Source organism: Miscanthus floridulus, chromosome 5 (genome assembly GCF_019320115.1).
Source record: "Miscanthus floridulus cultivar M001 chromosome 5, ASM1932011v1, whole genome shotgun sequence".
Lineage (NCBI taxonomy): Eukaryota > Viridiplantae > Streptophyta > Magnoliopsida > Poales > Poaceae > Miscanthus > Miscanthus floridulus.
Window position 1 is genome coordinate 98,530,798 of NC_089584.1, and position 24,686 is coordinate 98,555,483.

The 24,686-nt window shown below is 42.8% G+C and overlaps 1 pseudogene; it reads right to left on the reverse strand.

Annotated features, from left to right (window-relative positions):
* LOC136450303 (DNA ligase 6-like) overlaps nucleotides 1-24,135 on the reverse strand; it is a 136,272-nt pseudogene extending 112,137 nt beyond the window's left edge.
* Between the last annotated feature and the right edge of the window lie 551 nt (nucleotides 24,136-24,686).

Genomic DNA, 24,686 nt, shown 5'->3' on the forward strand with positions numbered 1-24,686 from the left:
GCCGGTTGGCACAGACAAGACCCAGCCATAGAGACAAGTAAGGTAGGCAAGGACATGTAACAGAGACAAGAAAAGGTAGACAGAGATATTCATGATGCCGCAGAGTGAAATGATGAAATCAACAGTGTGGGAGGGAAGCAAACAAATCAATATACGGCAGCCGCACCCCGACCAACCTTCATTATGGCGATCATCAGAGAAAGGACGCGATGGAGCAGGAGTAGTGGCACAACGACAGAACTCGATGATGCGGTGCGACGCTAATAAACTGGAGTTGATTGATTTCGAACAAGGGGGAACGCACTACTGATGACAAGCGATGGAGCAAGGCAGGGAGCTGTCCTGTCATCGCTGTGGAGCCGTTCGCTCGCAGGTCAAAACTAAACCAAAGCTCTTCAACTGAGCATGCTTTTCAAAATAAACATATGAGCTTATATATATATATATATCATTCTATTGATTAATGGATTTTATTTTATTTCTAAAAGTTGCTTTTCATGCTTAATCTAACAGAACATACTGTTCGCTAGCATCGTCGTTCGTCATTCCTAAATATTTCTACGCACTACGTATTTAACTTGGGTGTTGATTCGAGTCCACAAAACTAAATCACCCAGGGTTCGCTTATCGCCTCAAGTACGTTTTAAATCAAAAATCCAAGAACTCGTTTCGAAAAAAAAATTACTTAGGCCTAAATCGTGGTGCTAAACAAGCTCGTAACACCAGGGGTGTTATAGAAGAAGTGACTCAAGGGGGACATGGACGCTATGAGAGGGTACGACGAAGACATATACGGAGGGGGAGACTTCAATGAGACCTGTGGCAGGAATCTTTGCTCTATTTGCAAAGACCCTGTTCACAAGGCTAGAAGGCATAGAAGACGAGGGCAGCAGATCCATACATAGAAGTTGCTTATTTTCCTAGTGAAGTTGTTTAATATGTCTGTTAATGTTACTTTGAATATATACATGTGCTTTCATATTGTGTTCGTATTGCATAACAAGTAGTTCAAATTTTGCAATGCTACATAATGTTAATTTGAATATTGTTAATTTGAATACTCTAACCCATTGTTTATCAATTTGTAACTGGATGGCCCCTCCCACGCAGCACCAGTTGTACCCCCTTTTTGAGGTGGAGTATGATGACCTGCACTGAGCACACTTCTTGACTGACATCGATGCAAAGGTGCCCTTGCCTCCTTTGAGGCCCCGCATGCACACTAGGGCACACCAGTAGGACGAGCATTGCGCGTTGTACATATGGCATGTCGGCTTCCTCGAGCTTTTTCGTGTTGTCAACTATAATCTTCCACCCCTTGACCCAGCACTATTTACTGTAGCTGTAGACAGGTGCGAGTGCCTTCATTGTACATAAACATTCTTATAACAAATTTGAGTTAACTAATAGTCGTTCTATTCTTATAACAGGTGGAGGCCTAAGACCCACACGTTCCACCTACCTTGCAGTGAGATGACCTTGACCATGCAGGACGTGAAGGCTATCTTTGGCCTTTGGTTGGGGGGGACTTCTAGTGACAGGTATAGTTGACAACGATCACTAGAGGGAGCTGGTGGCTAAGTTCACGGGCTTTCTTCCACCAGATGTCGAGGTTTCCAAGAAAAATAAGTAAGTAATTTAAGCCTATTTAATACATGCATTACTTTCCTACAGCCATCGGGTCTCATTTTCTTTGGTAAATTTTAGGAAAAGTTTCGGTGTTTTGTCGTCGTGGATCACAGAGCGCTTTAATTACTTAGACCCATAGGCTGATGAGGCTCAAATCGACATGTTCGCTAGAGTGTGGCTCTGGCACTTCCTTGGTGCTTTCCTATTCCTAGACACCTTAGGCAACACTATTAGCTAGATCTTTCTTGACATACTACGCCAGCCGTGGGATAACATAGTGGCGTACAGCTGGGGCAGCGTAGTCCTAGCATGGACGTATCGACAGCTATGCGTTGCATGCCATCGCACCTCAGGGTATGTGAACCTTAGGGGTTGCTCCTACCTACTCCGGGTTTGGTGTTGGGAACGATGGCCCATTGGGAGGCCTCTTGTTACTGGTTTCCCTGTAAGTACTTCGATTCACTATATTCTTCGAGGCAGTTACATAAGATGAAATTATTAATGGCTAATTCATTATCGTGTTCAATGCAGTATTAGAACAGGTAGGATACACTACCTATAGCTCTATATATCTGGATGCAAGCAGAGTTAGTTAGAGGGAATGTGCGGTGCAAGTACAGGGAGTATACGGACTGTCTCGACGTCCTGACACAGCACCAGGTTACGCTCTCTTTACTATAATATATGTGTCTTGGTCCATGTATACTATATCAAAACCTAACTCAATAATGAAATGTTCAGGTGCATTGGTGTCCTTAGGATGCTCTGGAGCTCTAGGACTATCTGAGTCCTGTCACTAGGGATGAGTCAGACAAGTATCGCTTCAACGTCCCTCTTATTTTCTTCCACATGGTCGAGATTCACTTGCCCATTAGGGTTTGCATGTAGTTTGGAAGAATGACAGGCTACCCACCACCGCTTTACTCCACCAACCAAGAATTGCACGGGTGCATTATCGATTAATAACAAAGCTACAATTCAGAGGTCTGTATGGTACAACTAACAATCATTTTATTGTAGGTATGACCGTAGAAAGAGGTATAAGACCAAGGATTGACGCGTGACACACAACGCGTACATCCAGTTGTGGTAGACCAGGGACCGGCAACTGGTTGATACGGGTCCCCCACATGACCAGCACACCTTCAATGAGTACCTGCAGTGGCTTCATAGGTCTACGAGGACACATATCAAGCCCGCATACACTGAGGAGGCAATTGATGAGAATGACAAGGAAGATGTGATCAAAGATGTGTACGACATTGCCACTAGGGATGACACACAACTACAGAGAGCCCCGCTTCAAACATACGTGGTAAGATACTCGAATGGTACAATTTGTTATCTATTTGGTATTAAGTATGTGTACTAAAACTGTCCAACTGCGTTTCTGTATCCAGACGACATAATTGTCAAGGTTGTCCAATGAAGCAGCTTTTCGGCTTCATGAGTCTAGAGGGTAGGGGCCAGGCATTCTCGAGGCTTTTGTGGAGGTAAACATAAACTTGTCCATTCTAAAAATGTTTCTTTAGTGTATATGCATTTGGGAAATGCACTAACTTTAACATCTATTCATGCAAAAGGTGAAGCAGAGCTATAGGAAGCTAGCTTAGAAGTTGAGATGCATGGACACACCTTGGGTGGAACCCGATAACCCGACATGGTCGGATGCCACGTATTTTGGCTCTTTGAGGACATCAGCAGGCTCTTCTCAGCCGGTGATAGGTGACGCTTCCGCTGTGCGTACACCACCACATTATAGCGCTAGGAAGGACCCTGCAAATGAGGACGACGAGGATGACGATGACGACAATGATGATGACCCCCTAGGCTTCTACATACAGCACCACTAGTGGGACCCTTGGCAGCAGGATGAGATCAGCATGTCTTAGATAGGTGGTGCCCCACTTGGTACCCAAGGAGCCTCACAGGTAGTAACAAAGGTAGTTTCTTTGAATACCTAGGCTCCATAAACTAACGATCATAAAGATTATAAGTAATCGTGCATATCATATACTTGCAGGGTACGAGTCATAAGCACCGGCAACATGACCACACCAATGTTGGCTACACTCCTAATGTGTTGCCTACAAATCCAAAGAGACAGAGGCACTTATCAACTTGCAGACTCATGAACTAATGAAAATGTTATGTGGCAACTTATCAACTTGCGTACAAACTCCATTTATTTGCTTCATATTCGTTTTAATGCGTCGTAGCAGCACTTGTAGTTGTTTATAGCACCGACGGTAGCTCCCATTCAATTGCAATTGAGGCTGGTCAGCTTCTATCTACGTCCATGTCCTATCGTGCCATGGTCTATGGCACGGTAGAACCAAGGCTTAGGGTTGCGTGCCAAACATGACTCGTGAAAAAAGAACTCTGGAGTAAAGTGATAACATTATTGTTATTTTACATTGATCTGATGCTAATAACATAAGTTACATACTACTATTTTAAAATACATGGGAAACATGCAAGATATATATGCCAGCCAGTCGTATTCGAAATAATTTCACTCAATTTTGTTGATTTTAGAAATTCTCAACGCATTCGCTATTATTAAAAAAACTTGGATGCATCGGAGAGCGACAAATGGATGGGTCAGAGGGTGACAAACAGATGAGATCACTTAAGATCGACCATGGGTAATCTGAGTACATGATACATGGGTACAATACATCAATAGTTCAAATGGAAAACAAGACAATGCAATGAAAGTTCTAGTACATAGCTACATTGATCATTAATAAAGCATGGAACTAACAGACAGCGTGATAAAAAACCCTTAGTCAGAAACATACTGAGTAAGCATTGTCCGAGTATCAATATTCTACCACAACCTTATTGCTATGGCTAGGGTTACCTGCATTGCCTGATCTGCCTTTTGCCTATAGTAAGCGGCCTCCGCTCCATCTGTGGCCTGAGACAAGAATGCCTTTTCTTCCTACTTGTTCATGTAGCTAGGCTCACCCGCATTATCCAGATCTGCCTATCACCTGTAGTAAGCGGCCTCTGCTTCATCTGTGGCCTCTGTGGCTTGAGAAGAATGCTTCCTCATCCTCCTCCGCCTTCAAACCCACCTCTTCTAGAGCAATGAACTCGCTCAGACTGCCAGTGTCATCCTCATTTTTCTCTACATGTAAGCCAGCCTCCGCTAGAGCAATGAGATCGATCAACCTGGCAATGTTGTCCTCATCCTCGTCCCCCTCATTGTCCAACTAAAAGGTCCTAATATGGCTAGAGGGGGTGGTGAATAGCCTATTTAAAATCTACAAATCAACTAGAGCAATTTGATTAGTATAACAAAAAGCAAAATACAAACTTGCTCTAGCTCTACAAGAGTTGCAAGACACCTATCCAATAATTCTAGTTGTTATGATCACTTGGCACACAATTCACTAGGTCACTACTCACTAAGAGCTCTCACAATTGCTACACTAAAGAGCTCCACTACATGAACTTAATCCACAAAGCAAGCTCTCAATTCTAGCTACACTAAAGAGCTTGCTATAGCTAGTTTGCGGGAATGTAAATGAGTAAATGAGGTGATTATACTGCCGCATAGAGGAGTGAACCAATCACAAGATGAATACTTTATCAATCATCGAGAGAATACCAAAGGGCAAGAGACAAGCAATTTTCTCCCGAGGTTCACGTGCTTGCCAACACGCTACATCCCTGTTGTGTCGACCAACACTTGGTGGTTCGGCGGCTAAGAGGTGTTGCGCGAACCTCGTCCACACAATTGGACACCGCAAAAACCTACCCACAAGTGAGGTAACTCAATGACATGAGCAATCCACTAGAGTTACCTTTCGACGCTCCACCGGGGAAGGTACAAATACCCTCACAATCACCGGAGATGGCCACGAACAATCACCAACTCGTGCCAATCCTCCTTCGCTGCTCCAAGCTATCTAGCTGGTGGCAACCACCAAGAGCAACAAGCAAATCCCACAGCAAAAACACGAACACCAAGTGCCTCTAGATGCAATCACTCAAGCAATGCACTTAGATTCTCTCTCAATCTCACAAAGATGATGAATCAATGATGGAGATGAGTGAGAGGGCTTTGGCTAAGTTCACAAGGTTGCTATGTCAATGCAAAATGGCCAAGAGAGTGAGCTTGAGCTGGCCATGGGGCTTAAATAGAAGTCCCCATGAAATAGAGTTGTTGGCTCCTCAGTCCACTAAAAATGGAACGACCAGATGTGCCGGTCAGATCAACTGGACACGTCGATCAGATCGACCGAACACTGGACCCAACGTCCGGTCACACGATGTGTGCCATGTGTCCCCAGCTTCAAACGCTGATTGCCCAATCTCAATGGTCAACAGTACATTTAACTTATGACCGGACACACTGCTTCAAAGTGACCAGACGTAGAATCTCAGCGTCCGATCATTTCTAGTAAGCATCCAGAAGCGAAAAATCACGACCGGACACCCAGCGTCCGGTCACTTAATGTCTCCCCTGTGCGCCACATATGTCATCATACGTCATACTAACTAGACTCAGGCCCTAAGCGTCCGGTCAATTCTCATGACAGTGTCCGGTCAAGAGACCGAGGGCGAAATTCACTGCACCACTGATCGGACGTAGGACCCCAGCGTCCGGTCCTTGTGCCATCAGCGTCCAGTCACTCTATGACCCCCTATCTTTTCTGTATAGGGCACCGGTGGCACCGTCGGACTGTCCACACTCTTCGGGCGGACACTCCATCGGTGAAGTTTCTAACCCTTGCTCAAATGTGCCAACCACCAAGTGTATCACCTTGTGCACATATATTAGCATATTTTCACAAATGTTTTCAAGGGTGTTAGCACTCCACTAGATCCTAAATGAGTTAGAGCATCTAGTGGCACTTTTGGTAATCGCATTTCGATATGAGTTTCACCCCTCTTAATAGTATGGCTATCGATCCTAAATGTGATCACACTCACTAAGTGTCTTTATCACCAAAACAAAATGGCTCCTACAACTTATACCTTTGCCTTGAGCCATTTGTTTTTTCTTTCTTCTTTTCAAGTCCAAGCACTTGATCATCACCATGGAATCACCATCATCATGTCATGATCTTCATTTGCTTCACCACTTGGAATAGTGCTACCTATCTCATAATCACTTTGATAAACTAGGTTAGTACTTAGTGTTTCATCAATTAACCAAAACCAAACTAGAGCTTTCAATCTCCCCCTTTTTGGTAATTGATGACAACCCTTACACAAAGATATGAATTGAGATTTAATTGAATCCACATTGCTTGCCAAAACATATTTACCATGTGTAAAAGGATATGGACAAGTTTCATGAATCCCATATGGTAGCAATTGCTCCCCCTACATATGTGCTAAGAGTTTGGATTGAAGCTTACACATATGCTTAGATAGAAAATATAGGAGACAATGTCTACCAAATGATGCTAAGGTATAAGAGATGGACCTTTGAAGCGTGGTATCAATCAGAGTGCACCACTATACCATCCTTAGCACCATTAGTAACTAGACATACACAAAAACTAGAATACCCCATGAGATCAACATTACAAGCAAGGGTCTAGTTTCCATAAAATGAACATAAGTCTAGTTGCTTTAGCCTATGCATGCAAGTTTTTTATTTCACCATTCAAGCATATAACTAGCATACACCACACAAGCATGGATGTTGAAATTTAAAACTTGTGCCATGCAAGCAAATATATGAAATGCACATTCAAATACAACATACAAGTTTATGAGCTTGCTCCCCCTACTTGTGTGCATTTTTTTATTGATCCCCTTACAATGTTATTTCATTTGTTTTCATTTGTTTGCTCCTCCTATCTTACTATCTTTGTGAATTTCTCTCCCCCTTTGTCAACAATTAGCACAAAAAGGCGAGCTTAAATTATAGATAGGTTGGGGTGAAACCATGTGAAATGAGGATCATTTTCCCAATTTAGTTCAATCTAGATAACTTGCAAAAGATATTTAACTCAGTTTGATCCAAGGACAAGCTTCTTCACACCTCCAAATAAGGGTTATCTTATACCATGTTGAGTTAAACACTTATAGCTTATTTTCTATATCAAACACTAGGTTTATAAGCCCACAAACATGTCATATGCTACCACTAGATCATTTCAAACATACAAGCAATAGTGGTACCATACAAGCATCAAATTCATTTGATTTTCATGAATGAGCCTAGGACATGATAAGAATGACCAGATGCACTAAACAAGTCCTTAGCAATGGATGAATGACATGTCAATCAACTTTACCTTGCTTTGCTCGAAGGAGAGGCATGTCATATAATGGGGGGTGCATCAACACATATTGGAGAAGTCAAGTATATTCAATTCATTCCTTAGCTTGCAAAACTTCTTCTCATCAAGTGGCTTGGTGAAGATATCGGCAAGTTGATCTTTGGTGCCCACACTCTCAATGCAAATGTTCCCTTTTTGTTGGTGATCTCTTATGAAATGATGGCGGACATCAATGTGCTTTGTTCTTGAATATTGAACCGAGTTGTTGGTGAGCTTTATGGCACTTTCATTGTCACATAGAAATGACACTTGCTTGAATTTGATTCCAAAATCACTCAAAGTAGCCTTCATCCAAAGTGATTGAGCACAACAACAACCGGCCGAAATGTACTCCGCTTTGGCGGTTGAAAGTGCTACACTATTTTGCTTCTTTGATGACCAAGACACAAGTGATCTTCCCAATAGTTGACATGTGCCCGATGTGCTCTTTCTCTCAACTTTGTATCCCGCATAATCGGAGTCCGAATATCCAATCAACTCAAAGCTTGATCCTTTGGGATACCACAATCCAACATTTTGTGTATGCTTCAAGTACCTCAATATTCTCTTTGTTGCCTTCAAATGACTTTCTCTTGGTGAGGCTTGAAATCTAGCACATATACATACACTAAACATCACATCCGGCCTTGATACGGTCACATAGAGTAGGCTTCCAATCATAGACCGATACATCTTTTGATCCACCATGTTGCCACTAGCATCACTATCCAAGCTTCCACTTGTCCCCATTAGTGTACTAATAGCTTTAGCATCATCCATTTCAAACTTCTTGAGCATGTCCTTGATATACTTGCCTTGACTCACAAATGTGCCAAACTTTATTTGCTTGATTTGAAGACCAAGGAAGTAACTAAGCTCTCAAATCATGGATATCTCAAACTCACTTGCCATCATCTTGCCAAACTCCTCACAAAAATCTTGATTTATTGACCCAAATATGATATCATCAACATAGATTTGTATTACAAACAAGTCATTTCCAAGCTTCTTGGTGAAGAGAGTGGTGTCAACCTTTCCCATCTTAAAACCCTTAGAGAGTAGGAAATCTCTCAATCTCTCATACAATGCTCTAGGTGCTTGTTTTAATCCATACAAAGCATTTCTTAAGTTGTAAACATGGTTGGGTTTCTTTTCATCTTCAAAACTGGGAGGTTGCTCAACATACACAAGCTTATTGATGTACCCATTAAGAAATGCACTCTTCATATCAATTTGGTACAACTTAATATTGTGGGCACAAGCATAGGCTAACAAGATCCTAATTGCTTCCAATCTTGCAACTGGGGCATATGTTTCTCCAAAGTCAAGACCTTCAACTTGAGTGTATCCTTGAGCCACTAATCTTGCTTTGTTCCTTATTACTATCCCATCTTGATCTTGCTTGTTCCGAAAGACCCACTTGGTTCCTATCACATTATGATCTTTAGGCCTCTCAACTAACTCCCATACTTGGTTTCTTGTGAAGTTGTTTAGTTCTTCATGCATAGCATTGACCCAATCAACATCCTTCAAAGCTTCATCTATCTTCTTAGGTTCAATGGATGACACAAATGAGAAATGTTCACAAAATGAAGCCAATCTTGATCTAGTTTGCACACCTCTTAAAATATCACCAATGATAGTGTCTAATGGATGATCTCTTGCAATATTGGTTGGTTGAAGCACTTGCACTTGATTGCCTGCATTTGATTGATCATTTGGTTGAGATAATGAACTAGCCACTTGTTGATCTTGCACTTTGTCATGACTAGTACTTGCTTGAACTTGATCATGAGAACCACTAGCTTGCACATTTGAGTTAGAGAGCACTTTATTCTTGTCATCTTCAACATCAATCACCTATCTAGGCCTTATATCACCAATATCCATGTTCTTCATTGCATTGATCAATTGAGTGCCTTTTACATCATCTAGATTCTCATCTTCCTCTTGGGAACCATTTGTTTCATCAAATTCCACATCATGAACCTCCTCAAGAGTACCACTAGCCAAATTCCAAACTCTATATGCCTTGCTAGTAGTGGAGTAACCAAGCAAGAAGCCTTCATCACATTTCTTTTCAAACTTGCTCAATCCAGTGCCTTTCTTCAATATGTAGCATTTACAACCAAAAACCCAAAAGTATGCTATGTTGGGCTTTCTTCCATTCAATAGCTCATAAGGTGTCTTCTCCATCATGGGGTGACAATAGAGTCAGTTGCTATAATAGCAAGCCGTGTTGATTGCTTTGGCCCAAAATGAATGACTCACATTGTACTCACTCAACATTGATCTTGCCATATCAATCAAAGTTATATTCTTTCTTTCAACCAGGCCATTTGATTATGGAGTGTACTTGGCCGAGAATTGATGTCTAATTTCAAATTCATCACACAACTCATCAATTCTAGTGTTCTTAAATTCACTACCATTGTCACTTCTAACTTTCTTGATAGTTGTTTCAAACTCATTGTGAATGTTCTTGACAAAAGATTTTGAATGTTGCAAACACATCACTCTTGTCAATAAGAAAGAACACTCATGTGTATCTAGTGAAATCATCCATAATAACAAATTCATATTTGTTTCCATCAATGCTAGTGTGTGTAGTTGGTCCAAACAAGTCCATGTGTATCAACTCAAATGCCTTGGATGTGCTCATCATGCTCTTCTTAGGATGTGTGTTACCAACTTGCTTTCCGGCTTGACATGCACTACATAGCTTATCCTTCTCAAATGTGACATCTTTCAAGCCTCTAACTAAGTCACGTTTAATCAACTTGTTCAATTGTTTCATTCCAACATGACCAAGCCTTCTATGTCATAACCAACCCATGCTAGACTTAGTGATCAAACATGTTGTCAATTGAGCTTCTCTAGCATTGAAATCAACCAAGTATAGATTCTCATATCTAAATCCTTTAAAAATCAAGTTAGAGCCATCTACACTTATGATCTCTACATCATCCACACCAAATATGCACTTGAAACCAAGATCACATAATTGAGCTACCGATAATAGATTGAAGTTCAAGCTCTCTACTAGTAACACATTGAAGATACTCAAGTCATTGGATATTGCAATCTTACCAAGCCCTTTGACCTTGCCTTTGCCATTGTCACCAAATGTGATACTATTAATCATATTGCTCTTGTTTTCATTGATTGAATTGAATATTCTTGGATCACCGGTCATGTGTTGTGTGCGCCCATTATCAAGCACCCAATGCCTTCCTCTAGCTTTATAATTGACCTACAAAAGAACATCAATTCTTTTTAGGTACCCAAACTTACTTGGGTCCTTAAAGGTTAGTTATCAAGGTCTTTGGTACCCAAATAGCCTTCTTCTTTGGACTTACAATTGGTGTACCAATGAACTTAGCCTTCACACCATTGGCACCCTTAACGAGCATGTAACAAGAATCAAATTTAATTGAGGATACATTAGGTAGCTTGTTCTTGTTAATCTTGCAATTTTGATCTATATGCTTAACTTGCTTGCATCTATTACAAAACCAACCATTGCCCTTCACAAAGCTAGCTTTGGGAGTGACAAAGGTCATCTTGCCTTTCTTGGGGGTATAGCCTAATCCCTCTTTGTTGAGAGAAAACCTTTGGCTACCCAAGCACTTTAGCAAGCGGGTATCTCCACCATAGGCATTGCCTAAGGCACGAGTGAGCTCATTCACCTCCTTCTTGAGGATCTCATTTTCCACCATTAGTGAGGCATCATAAGTGAGACCATCACTCAAAGGTGAAGTAGAAGTAGTGGTGCTACAAGAAGTGTTAGTGGGAGCAACTACAACGGATTTACAAAAAGATTCATCAATAATATCACATGTTAGTCCCACATCACAAGACATAATCACTTGCTCCTTCTTGGCTTCCTCTATTTTGACTTGCTCGATGAGAGAGGAGTGAGCCTTTTCAAGCTTAGAGTGAGCTTTGCCAAGCTTCTCATGGGCTTCCATTAGCCTCTCATGAGTGGCATTGAGCTCATCAAAGGATTGCTCAAGAAATTTGACTTTCTTGCATAATTCTTTGCACTCATTTCTCTTCATTTCAACGCAAGTGTGCACTTGCTCACACATGTCCAAGAGCTCCTCCTTGGTGTACTCCTCCTCCTCATCATCATCATCATCATCACTCCTACAAGCATCACTTTCATATTCATCCTCATCACTCACATCATATTTTACCTTGGTAGGCTTTGCCACGAGGCATGTCGATGGAGTGTCAAAGATGGAGGGCTTGTTGTTGATGGTGATGTTTGCTAGTGCTTTCTTGATAGATTTCTTGTCATCTCACTAGAGCTATCACTATCTGAAGAACCATCACTATCCCATGTGACCACATAGCCTCCACCTTTCTTCTTCTTTTAGAAGGTCATTCTCTTCTCCTTCTTCTCCTTCTTTTCTTTCTTGTCCTTCTTGTGCTTCTTCTTTTCATCCTCATTATTGTCACTATTATAGGGATAATTCGCTACAACGTGATCGGGGCTCTTGCAATTGTAGCATCTTCTCACATATTCTTTGCTTTTGGTGTGATCTCTTCTCTTTCTTGCACCATAGCCCTTCTTCTTCATGAATTTTCCTATCTTGCGTACAAAGAGGACCATAGCTTCATCATCAATATCACTAAGATCATCATCATCACTAGATTCTTTCTTGGACTTTTCCTTGTTCTTGGATGATGATGAGCTAGCCTTAAATGCTATACTCTTCTTCTTCTTGTCTTCTTCTTCCTTCTTGTCATCCCCCTCCCTTTCCACGCAGTATGTCTCTTGTGTCATGACATCACCTAGTACTTGGTTAGAGGTAATCTCCTTCAACACTCCTCTTATGATAAGCAATCTCAACATCTCAAATCTTGGAGGTAGGCACATTAAGAACCGATGAGAGACATCATCATCCTTGATCTTCTCTCCCAAAGCCTTCAAGTCATTGACAATTACTTGCAACCGATGGAACATCTCTGGAATGCTCTCATCATCCTTTATCTTGAAGCTTGTCAACTTATCCTTGAGAATATACAACATGGCACTCTTCACCGCCGGTGTGCCCTCATATGTTTCCTCTAATCTCATCCACACCTCATTAGCTCTTTCACAATCCTTGATTTGCTCAAATACCTTGGAATCAATGGCATTGTATATGGTGTTGAGAGCTATTGTATTGCATTGCTTGTTGGTTTTGTCTTGGTTGGTGGGATTGTTGGGATCAATGATAGCATAGTCATTCTCAGTCACCTCCCATACTTGATCATTGATTGAACCAAGATACATCCTCATCTTTCTCTTCCAATAATCATAGCATGTGCCATCAAATAATGGTGGTTTGCTCCCCACATGGTTGAACACAACTTGAGACATAATTTGACATCGATGTTGTTAGCCTTTAATCAAACGGTGACTATGGCTCTGATACCACTTGAAAGGTCCTAATATGGCTAGAGGGATGTGAATAACCTATTTAAAATCTACAAATCAACTAGAGCAATTTGATTAGTATAACAAAAAGTGAAATGCAAACTTGCTCTAGCTCTACAAGGGTTACAAGCCACCTATCCAATAATTCTAGTTGTTATGATCACTAGACACACAATTCACTAGGTTACTACTCACTAAGAGCTCTCACAATTGCTACACTAAAGAGCTCCACTAGATAAACTTAATCCACAAAGCAAGCTCTCAATTCTAGCTACACTAAAGAGCTTGCTATAGCTAGTTTGCGGGAATATAAATGAGTAAGTGAGATGATTATACCGTCGCGTAGAGGAGTGAACCAATCATAAGATGAATACTTTATCAATCACTGGGAGAATACCAAAGGGTAAGAGACAAGCAATTTTCTCCTAAAGTTCATGTGCTTGCCAACACGCTACATCCCCGTTGTGTTAATTAACACTTGGTGGTTCAGTGGCTAAGAGGTGTTGCACGAACCTTGTCCACATAATTAGACACCACAAGAACCTACCCACAAGTGAGGTAACTCAATGACATGAACAATCCACTAGAGTTACCTTTCGGTGCTCCACCGGGGAAGATACAAATCCCCTCACAATCATTGGAGATGGCCACGAACAATCACCAACTCGTGTCAGTACTCCTCCGCTGCTCCGACCGTATAGGTGGTGGCAACCACCAAGAGCAACAAGCAAATCCCACAGCAAAAACACAAACACCAAGTGCCTCTAGATGCAATCACTCAAGAAATGCACTTGGATTCTCTCTCAATCTCACAAAGATGATGAATCAATGATGGAGATGAGTGGGAGGGCTTTGGCTAAGCTCACAAGGTTGCTATGTCAATGCAAAATGGTCAAGAGAGTGAGCTTGAGCCGGCCATGGGGATTAAATAGAAGCCCCCACGAAAAAGAGCCGTTGGCTCCTCAGTCCACTGAAAAATGGGACAACCAGACGCGCCGGTCAGATCGACTGGACGTGTCGATCAGATCGACCAGACGCTGGACCCCAACGTCCGATCACACGATGTGTGCCACGTGTCCCTAGCTTCAAACACTGATTGCCCGATCTCAACGGTCAGCAGTACATTTAACTTGTGACCGGACACGCTGCTTCAAAGTGACCGGACGTAGGATCTCAGCGTCCAATCATTTCTAGTAAGCATCCAGAAGCGAAAAATCACGACCGGACTCACTCAGCGTCCGGTCACTCAATGTCTCCCCTGTGCGCCACATATGTCATCATACGTCATACTGACTAGACTTAGGCCTTGAGCGTCCGGTCAATTCTCACGCCAACGTCTGGTCAAGAGACCGAGGGCGGACGTCACTGCACCACTGACTGGACATAGGACCCCAGCGTTCGGTCCCTGCGCCATCAGCGTCCGGTCACTCTATGAACCCCTGTCTTTTCTATATAGGGCACCGGTGGCACCGTCGGACTGTCCACACTCTTCGGGCGGACACTCCACCGGTGAAGTTTCTAACCCTTGCTCAAATGTGCCAACCACCAAGTGTATCACCTTGTGCACATGTGTTAGCATATTTTCACAAATGTTTTCAAGGTTGTTAGCACTCCACCAGATCATAAATGCATATGCAATGAGTTAGAACATCTAGTGGCACTTTTGATAACCGCATTTCGATACGAGTTTCACCCCTCTTAATAGTATGGCTATCGATCCTAAATGTGATCACACTCGCTAAGTGTCTTGATCACCGAAACAAAATGGCTCCTATAACTTATACCTTTGCCCTGAGCCTTTTATTTTTCTCTTTCTTCTTTTCAAGTCCAAGCACTTGATCATCACCATAGAATCACCATTATCATGTCATGATCTTCATTTGCTTCACCACTTGGAATAGTGCTACCTATCTCATAATCACTTTGATAAACTAGGTTAGCACTTAGGGTTTCATCAATTAACCAAAACCAAACTAGAGCTTTCACCAACACAATTGAACATAGAACGCTGCGACCGGCTCGGGTTCTATGCTCATGTAACTTGTTTTCCACATAACTTGTACGGGCCACCTCTGCTGCATGGTCCCCGCTGCATTCAATCCCTTCATGTATAAAATGCAACAAGATACCAACACGATTATAGTACATTTAAAAGCAGGCAACGAAAGTAAGAAGGCTTCCAATGACTCACTTGCACACAATGCAGCAACATGGTCGTTCAAGACCTGCATCTATACTGTTTCCTCCTCCATTGCAACCTTTCTTGCCCTATCCTTCTCTAATGCCCTCCGTCTCTCCGACCCCCATTTGTCAAGCCTGACATCGATCGGATTACGAATACTGCTCTTTCTAGCAAACTCACGCATGTTCTTCTTTCGCAGTTTAACAAAGTGGTCGACATAGTCACGTCCGTATCCCCTCTTCCATGCAATTCTTGCATCCTCTTCAAGTCATCCAAGAACTTATCTTGACCATCATAAGATTCCCACTTGCATTTCCTAGTGCTCTGTTCAAACGAAAAATTATATCATAATTCTTCAAATCCTAACATTAACTCTCATTCATAATATTTCAATCCACCATTCAAACGAAAATAAAAAGTGTGTCGTTACCTTGAACGAGGCCGAGGAGGGAGAGAGGCGGTCAGGGAATGGAAGGGAAGGGAGGAAGGGAGGCGGCAACGGAGGGCCGGGCGCCGACAGCACTTGGGAGTGGCGATAGGGCGCGGCGCGGAAGTCGTCCACCACGTTAAGGCAGACAGAGGGAGGGTGGCTCGCGGGCGATATTTACCTGGGACTGTCGCGTCGTGGGGGATGGCGCGGCGGCACCATGGCTGACCCTGCCACGTCATCCCTCTCGCCGTGCCACCATGCATGGCACAGCACAGGCGTTTCGCCGCGCCAGAAAAATAGGCGCGGACAAAAGTGTTAGTTTTGAGAAAAAAAAATAAAATATTGTTAGATTTAAAATTAGTTTACAAAACGTGTTAAAAATAAAAAAAATTCTCTAAGGACACCACAGGATCTGCTGCACAGTTTCTATCAAAAACAACAGCATGTGCAAGCGCAGGTAATGTCGTCTTCATCATAGCCCCAATACGCAAGTTACGAACCTGAAGTTAAACAAAGCCACACACAAAACAGAGAAGTGGTGGAGCTTATTAGAAGTTACACAGTAAAAGGCAACATGAATAAGCTATTATATACTAAATTGTAGCTTAATTTAACAGACATAGAAACATGTCGCAGGAGTAACAATAAAAGCGAGATGCACCATAAAGTTGATCTCCAACACAGTAAGGGCAAACATATAAGAATTTCAATTTTTTGTGAATGCAAGGAAGTTGTGTATTAATAAATCAATACTTGAAAACTTCAAATTTGAGAGAGATAAATATAAGCAATTAAGACCAAAAACATGGAACCAAAGTACAACCAGCAACCATTACATGCAATATCGCCTCAAATAAAAATTGCAAAGTACACAACAAAAAGGAATGGATGCTCACCAGTGTTCTGACAAGAAATTTTATTTCTGTTTCTCTACAAGAACGAAGAAGATGCAAGACAAGTATTTTTCTCCTCCCAGCACTTCCACTACCTGATATTGCACTAATACGAAAAAATTGATGATGTAAAGAGGAATTGAAGATAATCCTTTGTCAGAGCATCCCATAAAAATAAACAACATCATGCAAAATATGAATCTTATTATTATCGTCGAAGCAAAGGGTTAAGTTTACCTCATCAACCAAAAAACTGGAGCATCTTACAGATAGATTTTTTTTTACTAAGTGTCATGTAGGTATTCCACTAAAAGGCAGATTCAGTGCCGGAGGCTCCCACATCAGTGGGGTCTGAGGAAGGGATAAACCGAGATAAGCCTTTTTCTCGCAAAATCTACGGAGATGCTACTTCGAACCCACGACCTGATGACTCAGTGAGACAACTCTCACCACTATACCAGGCCTATCCTTCTTAGGTATTCCACTAAAACCGTAAAAAAACAGAAGGAGAAGCCGAGGCAGGAAAAGAGTCCCTAGCTATCAAGCCATTTAGTTTGTTAGCAAATCAAATTCAGTTGGTTTAGATTTTGGGGCTGGGCTCATGTATATAAGCAGAGACCGGCCAGTGGACCGGCCAGTGTTAGGCAGGCATTAGATTGATTCATTGTGTATCCCACCGTGCCCTGCCTTGCTGGGGCGACGTCAAGCTGCCATTACATCTCCGTCGCGCCGACAAAGTCCAGGGCCGCATCCAGTTACTTTATTCAAGTATATAATGCACACAGCAATCCTTTCTATTATCTCTATACTTCCCCAACACATAACATCTAGCACAAGAAAAAATGTTAAAAAAAGTATTATGTCAAACCTAAGCAGATTCTACTGACGAGATGTGTTATTTGTCATATCCATTGCTCTGTACTAATATATCAGAAAATGGTTTTCCCTGTGTCGTATGAGATTGCACAACATGTTACAAAATGGAAGGTACAAAATAATCAGAAATTGTTGTTGCATTACATGATATCTGGGGTAGTTAGTAATTACCACATAAAAAGATTGGATATAATTCAAATTAGCCACGATTGAAATTTAGCCATTCATATAAAAGCAATCTTCAGTTGCATGAAATGCTTGGCAAGATTCATGAAGGACCACTGGCAGATAGTTTTAATTTGTAAGTAATACCTTAGTTTCCGAAGCGTGGAATATACATCACAAATCGAGAGAGGGCGGGGAGGAGCAAGTAGCGTTTGATTCTGACGACATTCTTGGGCAACATTACCTACAAATTACAATTCATCCATTGTTGATACTTGTTACTATAAATGGCAACTCAATCAGGAACAGCCAATGAATGAAACTACACAATGATGTTGGATCTTGCCATAAGTCTAGCGAATGAATCCATATGTCTTCACTTTGCAAAGAAAATTGCGGAAGATTACACTAGAAGCCTTTTTTTTCTATACTACCAATATGAGATAACATGTTGGTACTTACCAAGATCACCGTAAGTTTTGTACATTTCAGGTATTTTAGATCTGCTGGTTCCTAATGATTCCTCCAGAGTAGTTACAACTAGACTCCCACCAATGTTCAGTTCCTAGCTTCAGTAACAAACATGGGGTTAATGTATTCCCATGTCCTATGACAATGCACAGCAAAACTATATTAAAAGAGAAAAAGATGAACAAGGAAAGAATGTGTAACGTTTAGAGCATCATACTGTAAACTATTCCCGCGCAGTCCGGTTTATAAGGAGCGCACACATATAAGATTCAAACTTTACAATCTTTGAGCAATGGTTTAATGCATGTTTTCATTAATATTGATCAGGGCGTACCCAGTGCAGAGAGATCCCGCTCTGTGCGGGGTCTAGGGAAGGGTGTCAGTGGCAAGACTTACCCTCTCATGTGCAATGCGAGGAGACCGCGACTCGAATCTGGGACCTTCCGGTCATAAGCGGTAAGACTCTACCGCTTGCATCATGCCCACCCTTCTCTACTGATATGCAGATTATTCATAATAAAAATTAAATTATGATCTCGAATGTACTCCCTCCAGCCATAAATATGTGATGTTTTGGACATCATGGGTTCTCGAAAACATAACTTTGACTAGTAACTTTCACTGCAATATATATTTATAAGGCATAAAGTATAGCAAATGTATACTTTTATGGAATTACGTTTTGACACAAATCTACAAGAAGTATCCCAACTCAATACTATAAGGTACTCCCTCTGTTCTAAGGGGATGTTTGAGACTGCTCCACTCCAGGTTTTCCAGCTCTGCTCCAGCTCCAAGAAAAAGGTAGAGTTGGAGCCTTGGAGGTCAACTCCACGTTTTTTGTGAAGCTCCTCAAGTGGTACTCCAGAACCTGGACTTTTGTACTTCCTCATGGAGTTGGGGGAAATTACCCACCAATGCCACCCATTACACAAATACCGATTTGTTTCTTTCTCCTTTCTCCGTGTGACTGCTTCTGTCTGCCCAGCCCTTCCTTGACGTTTCTCTCGCGCCGCCCCTTCCTCCTCCAGAAACCCTAGCGCCGCCGCCCACTATTCCGGTGTAACACCCTGAATTTTGACCTAGTTTAAAAACCACTAAAAATTTAAACTTTTTAAAACTTTACATAAAACAAAAAAATATAACCTAGCTAGGAATTTATTTAGTATCAATAGGATAACTAAGAACAAAACTACTTGTGTGAAATTGCGTGAATGTTGGCTTGCTTGTTTGCTGAACATATGGTGGTACACCTTGCATACTTGCATTTTCGAATTTGAATTCAAAAGTCATTCAAACAAATGCATAACAAATCTAGAAAATGAAAAAGGAAAAGGAAAAGAGAAAAGCTTCTTGGGCCCCTTCCTCTCCTAACCCGCAACAGCAGCCCTCTCCCTCTCTCTCCCCCTTTCCCTTCCTCCTGCACTGGGCCGGCCCGACTCGCGCCCTAGCCCAGCTCGCTCCACACCCTCTCTCTCTCTCTCTCTCTCTTCCCTCTTTTCCTCTGGCTACCGAACGGGACCCACAGGTCAGCATCGTCGTCTACCTCCTCCCGCTCAACGCAAATACCATGTCGCGGTGCTCGCCTTGGCCACACCGCCGTTGGCAAGGCCACACTGGACACTACACCACCCACACTGCACTTGCCACTCACCCGTGCTCACGTTCACGTAGTTGGTTGATTAGATTAAGGCCTCTATGGCCGAGTCCACTGCACGGTGCCACCTCGTTCAGTCCGGCAAGCTGCCACCGCCACTACAGTCACTCCCCATCACCTAGGTCACCCCAACGGCTGTGGCTTGACCTCCCGAGCCCCGTACACCACTTCAACATCCGCACTGGGGCTCAGCGTCACCGACGTAACACGCTCCGGCGAGCACGAGCCACCCTCCCATGTTCCCATCACTACACCGGCGACCCTCGTCCATCGCCGTTCCCTTCCCTCCCTTTTCTTTCTCTCACTGATGTGCGGGACCAAGCAATAACGGCGTCGCCATTGCCATCCGTCCCCGTCCGACGTCGCCATTGCCATCCGTCCCCGTCTGTCACTCCCTCTCCCTCACTCTCTCTCTCTCTCTCTCTCTCTCTCTCTCTCTCTGTGTAACGTGGGCCTGCGGACATAACGCCGTCACCCCCCAGCCCCGCACCACGTGCGCACACACAACACGGGATACACGAAAGGAAAATGCTATGTACACCCGGTTAGTGTACAGAGAGGGCTATAAATCCATTTCTTACTTAGAAAATTTTCCAAAAATTTTGTAAATAAACTAGATGCATTAAGGAAATTAACCATGTAGTTTGCACATATTTTCATACACCAGAAAAATACATGTAAAATTCCATCTAGTTATTTAACTATAAGTTAAACTTACTCCGTTTCACATGAAACCACTTCTAAAATTCATCTAAAATCTAGCTCTATTTATTTTACCTAGTACAACCATATTATTCTATGTTTGCTTTTGCCCTTTTATTTTATGTTTGGCAGTAGCCTTATACGATAGCAACGCCCGACAAACGACGGTGACTACCAAGAGAACGAGGACCTGGACTACATAGACGTGTCGGAAGGAGACAACAATGAAGGCAAATCCTAGCAACCCCATCCCCCTTCCACCTTGCTTTATTTGCTACTAAATAAATGAATTGCTTATTGAATAATTATTATCCAGAATATGAGCTCGATTGTTATAATGCGATTAATAATTACGATAAATGGTTATTTTGTTATGTTATGAGCTCCATGATATAAATGAACTTATGGATAATAATTGTGAACCCCTAAAATGGGTAAACCTAAACTAAACCCCGACAAGGGGCGAGTGGAGGTAATTTATGTGGGATAGATTACCTTGGCAGGATCGCCTGGTGAGGGTTCCTGTGGGAGATACTCACCTCGGCCACATAAGGACCGGTTCGTAGTCCCTCTCGCCTAGTGAGATATTACGTACAGCCACATGTCTAATATGAGTAGACTTGATCTCACACCCCGTTAGATAGAAGTATAATTTCTACTAGGAGGCCGGTGTTGGCAGCGGAATATTAGGAGAAGGCATGGATGCTATGTGATCTTCCGTGGCCCGGTTGGCGTGGATGCTATGTGATCCTTCACGTTAAGCCCCTTGAGTTTTGACCGCGTTCGAGCCCATATTATTCTTTTTAGATGATTTGGTATCATCAACACTATTATGATGGGATGATTTGGTATCATCCGAGATTATGCGATGGGACGATTTGGTATTCTCCCGAGATTAGTGCGTTTTCTAACCCCCGAGAAGTCGTGGTAGAGTTATATGGATATCTAAGATCGCATAGGTACAGGTAGTTTTGATCTTTCCTTTTTCCGTTTCAACCAAATCAAATGTGCGAGCCAAATGCAAGTATGGTGCAGGCTGTCCTGCTGTCCAGCAAGCTGCAGAAATGCAGATACATATGGCATGACTAACTATTAAATAAGATGCTAAAGAATATCAGGTATAAGCAGCTAAGCATGCTCAATAGGTAGATACTTTTCAATTGGCAGTGATGTATTGGCAGAATATGCATGTGCTAAAGAAGTTCCTACATGTAAGTTTGACATCTTTGGAGTAGCCTGAGAAGAATCACTAGCCATGTCTGTTTTACTACATTTATCTACAGTTTCACTTTGTGCATTCTGCAGCACAATATTCTTATCAACGCCAATTACATTGTTACTCTCACTTGAACTGTAAAATATGTCAACTGCTACCGCCACATCTCCATCTGCCTTCTCAAGCAAAGAAACTGCATATTCTCTAGACATGCTACCATCTACAATCTGGAGAAGCTGGTCTAAACTCTAATCTTGTGTTTTTGCAGTATCAGCTAACTGATCACCATTTTCCACATTATTTTGATGTGCCTCCACAGTTACTTTTTCAGTCCTTACCCTTTTAAAAGCAGCTTCTGTGGCTTCTGTAGCTCTAATGAAATAATTTGTAATTGTGGACTGCTTGCGCTCACCAGATTATGTTGAGGAAGTTAATCGTCCTTTCTTTTTTGGCTTGTTTGTAGTGCTGGAACCCCTCTTATTTACCTTTTTGGGAGTATTTAGTTTCATTCTCATAGGAGACAAATTTACCAGTTTTGCAGAGTATTCCACTGGCTTCTGCGAAAATGAAGGAGATTCTTGCTGGCTACATACATCAGCAGAAGACCCATGATCAGAAGAATGGTTTTTCTCTGACTTGGGTGTGTCATTACAAGAAACATTTGCTTCTTCAAAGAAATCTCTTTCCCGCTCAAAAAAATCAGATGCTGCTTTAACAACATCACCACCTGAACTCATCAGCAGGTCCGTGATCTGTTCCTGGCTGACCCACGAGGGTAGGAAATCTGATAGTTCTTTAATCATTTCCTGCGTAATATTCTCCCTCAGAGTATCCTGTTGTTCAGAAGCAGAAGTGATTGCTGGTAACAAAGCAGCATCCTCCCCATCATGCTGGCTCGAGCATTTAGCAACCACATCTTTGCAGCTATGAGTAGCATCTATCGACCTACGATGGAATGCCATCAAGAACTCCTGTTTGTTTGCTGTCTCATCGACCAACCCAGCAAAATGCTTCTGCAGAGCAACTGCCTCCTTACTATCGAGCTTCCCAGCATCCACGCCAACAGTAGGGATCACCCTCTTTGGGTGCAAAAACTTAATATAGTCGCGCAACTCATTGTAGCTTGAATGCTCACTGTAAGGAACAAGATGGATCTCGAGTGAATCTTTCACCCTAACAGCAAAACCTTCCTTCTTGGTTTCATACATCCATCCAGTTGGTACAAACCCGACAGCCCTCGCATACCCTCTCTCCATCTTGATCTCCTTCATCTTCACAAAATTCGGCTGGAAGTAGGGCCAAGTCTCCCCTAAGATATTCCACCCAATAACATGCACATCTGTCCCTGTTGCATCCTCAGTAAAAAAGCCATTCTCCCCACCGAACCCCAACACTGTCAAATTTTTCATCTTCCTACTGTCCACATGGATTGAACACCCACAGCGCCGTGCAACCTCCAGCAAAATCCTCTCTTTGCGGACCGCATAGGTCGCGATCAGACACAGCACACGCTCTCCTGACACTGAACTCTCATCTTTCACACGTTTGATTGCATTCACTACGTAATCCACAGAATCCTCTTGCGAAGGGAATGTAAACTTGGGGTTACAGTATGTGGTGTCCAGAAACACCGCATCAGCACGGACGAACTCCAGCAGGTCTCGGCCCAGGGAGGTGAATAGGAACTGGACGGCGCCGGGGCAGTGATTGGCGTCCACGGCGGTGACGCTCCACCCATCAACGCTGATACGGACACCGACATCGAGGGAGACGACAAGCTGAGGCGGGACAGAGAGCACGGATGAGACGAGGCGTGCGGTTGGCGCGGAGCAGAAGACAAGGCCGCGGCGCCAGGAAGGGCCGAGGCACTGTAGTGGTCGGAGTGGAAGTGCGAGAGAAAGTAAGCGACAGAGAAGTCCCCGGCATGGCGGAAGGCGTCGACGAGGAAGCGGGAGCCCGGGATGAGCGCGGCGGGAGGCACAGAGGCCGGGACGGGCGGGAGAGGCGTGGAGGCGGAGGTGGGGATGGATAAGGCGTGGGAAGAGGGGAGCGAGACAATGGAGGAGAGGAAGAGCGATGAGGTCGTGACGGACAGCGATTTGGAATCTTCGGGGGAGGAGACGAGGGACGCCATTGATTGCGGCGGCGGGTTTAGGGTTTGGAGGCGCCGGCGGCGGTGACGGAGAACGGCATGGCGCGGGGGTCATGGCGCGCGCCGAGAGGCAATGGAAAGGGAAAGGTGTGTCATGGCAAGTTTGGCAGAGCCCTTCCTGATTCTCCCTAAGAAGTGATTCAAATTGATTCCTCATGAATTATGATTATCTAGGATAAACTCTATGCATATAATGATTTCGTGGGAGAGTGAATTAGGAGAAATTAATTTTTTCAGCTCCAAGCCATGATTCGAAAAAAGTTATTGTGATATGTAAAAGAGCTTATATGAGTTATGTGGTGTAAAAAAAGTTATAAGTTGTTTGGTTCAAACAACTATAAAAGCTATCCCTTTTTCCTATCTCCGTGAAACAATTTTTGCGACACACGTCTCTATTTCCATCCATTTTGGAAAAAACAGAAAAGTGAAAGCAGTTGTTTCTAAAAAAGCAGTTTTAGGGTCAACCTATTTGGTTGACGTTCTACTTTTTTACAACAGAAGCGTCTTTTAAAAGCTGAACCAAACACATCCTTAAAGCTTTTTTGGTAGTGTATGACTTCTTTAGAAAAACAGTAAAGTGATGAGAAGCCATGTT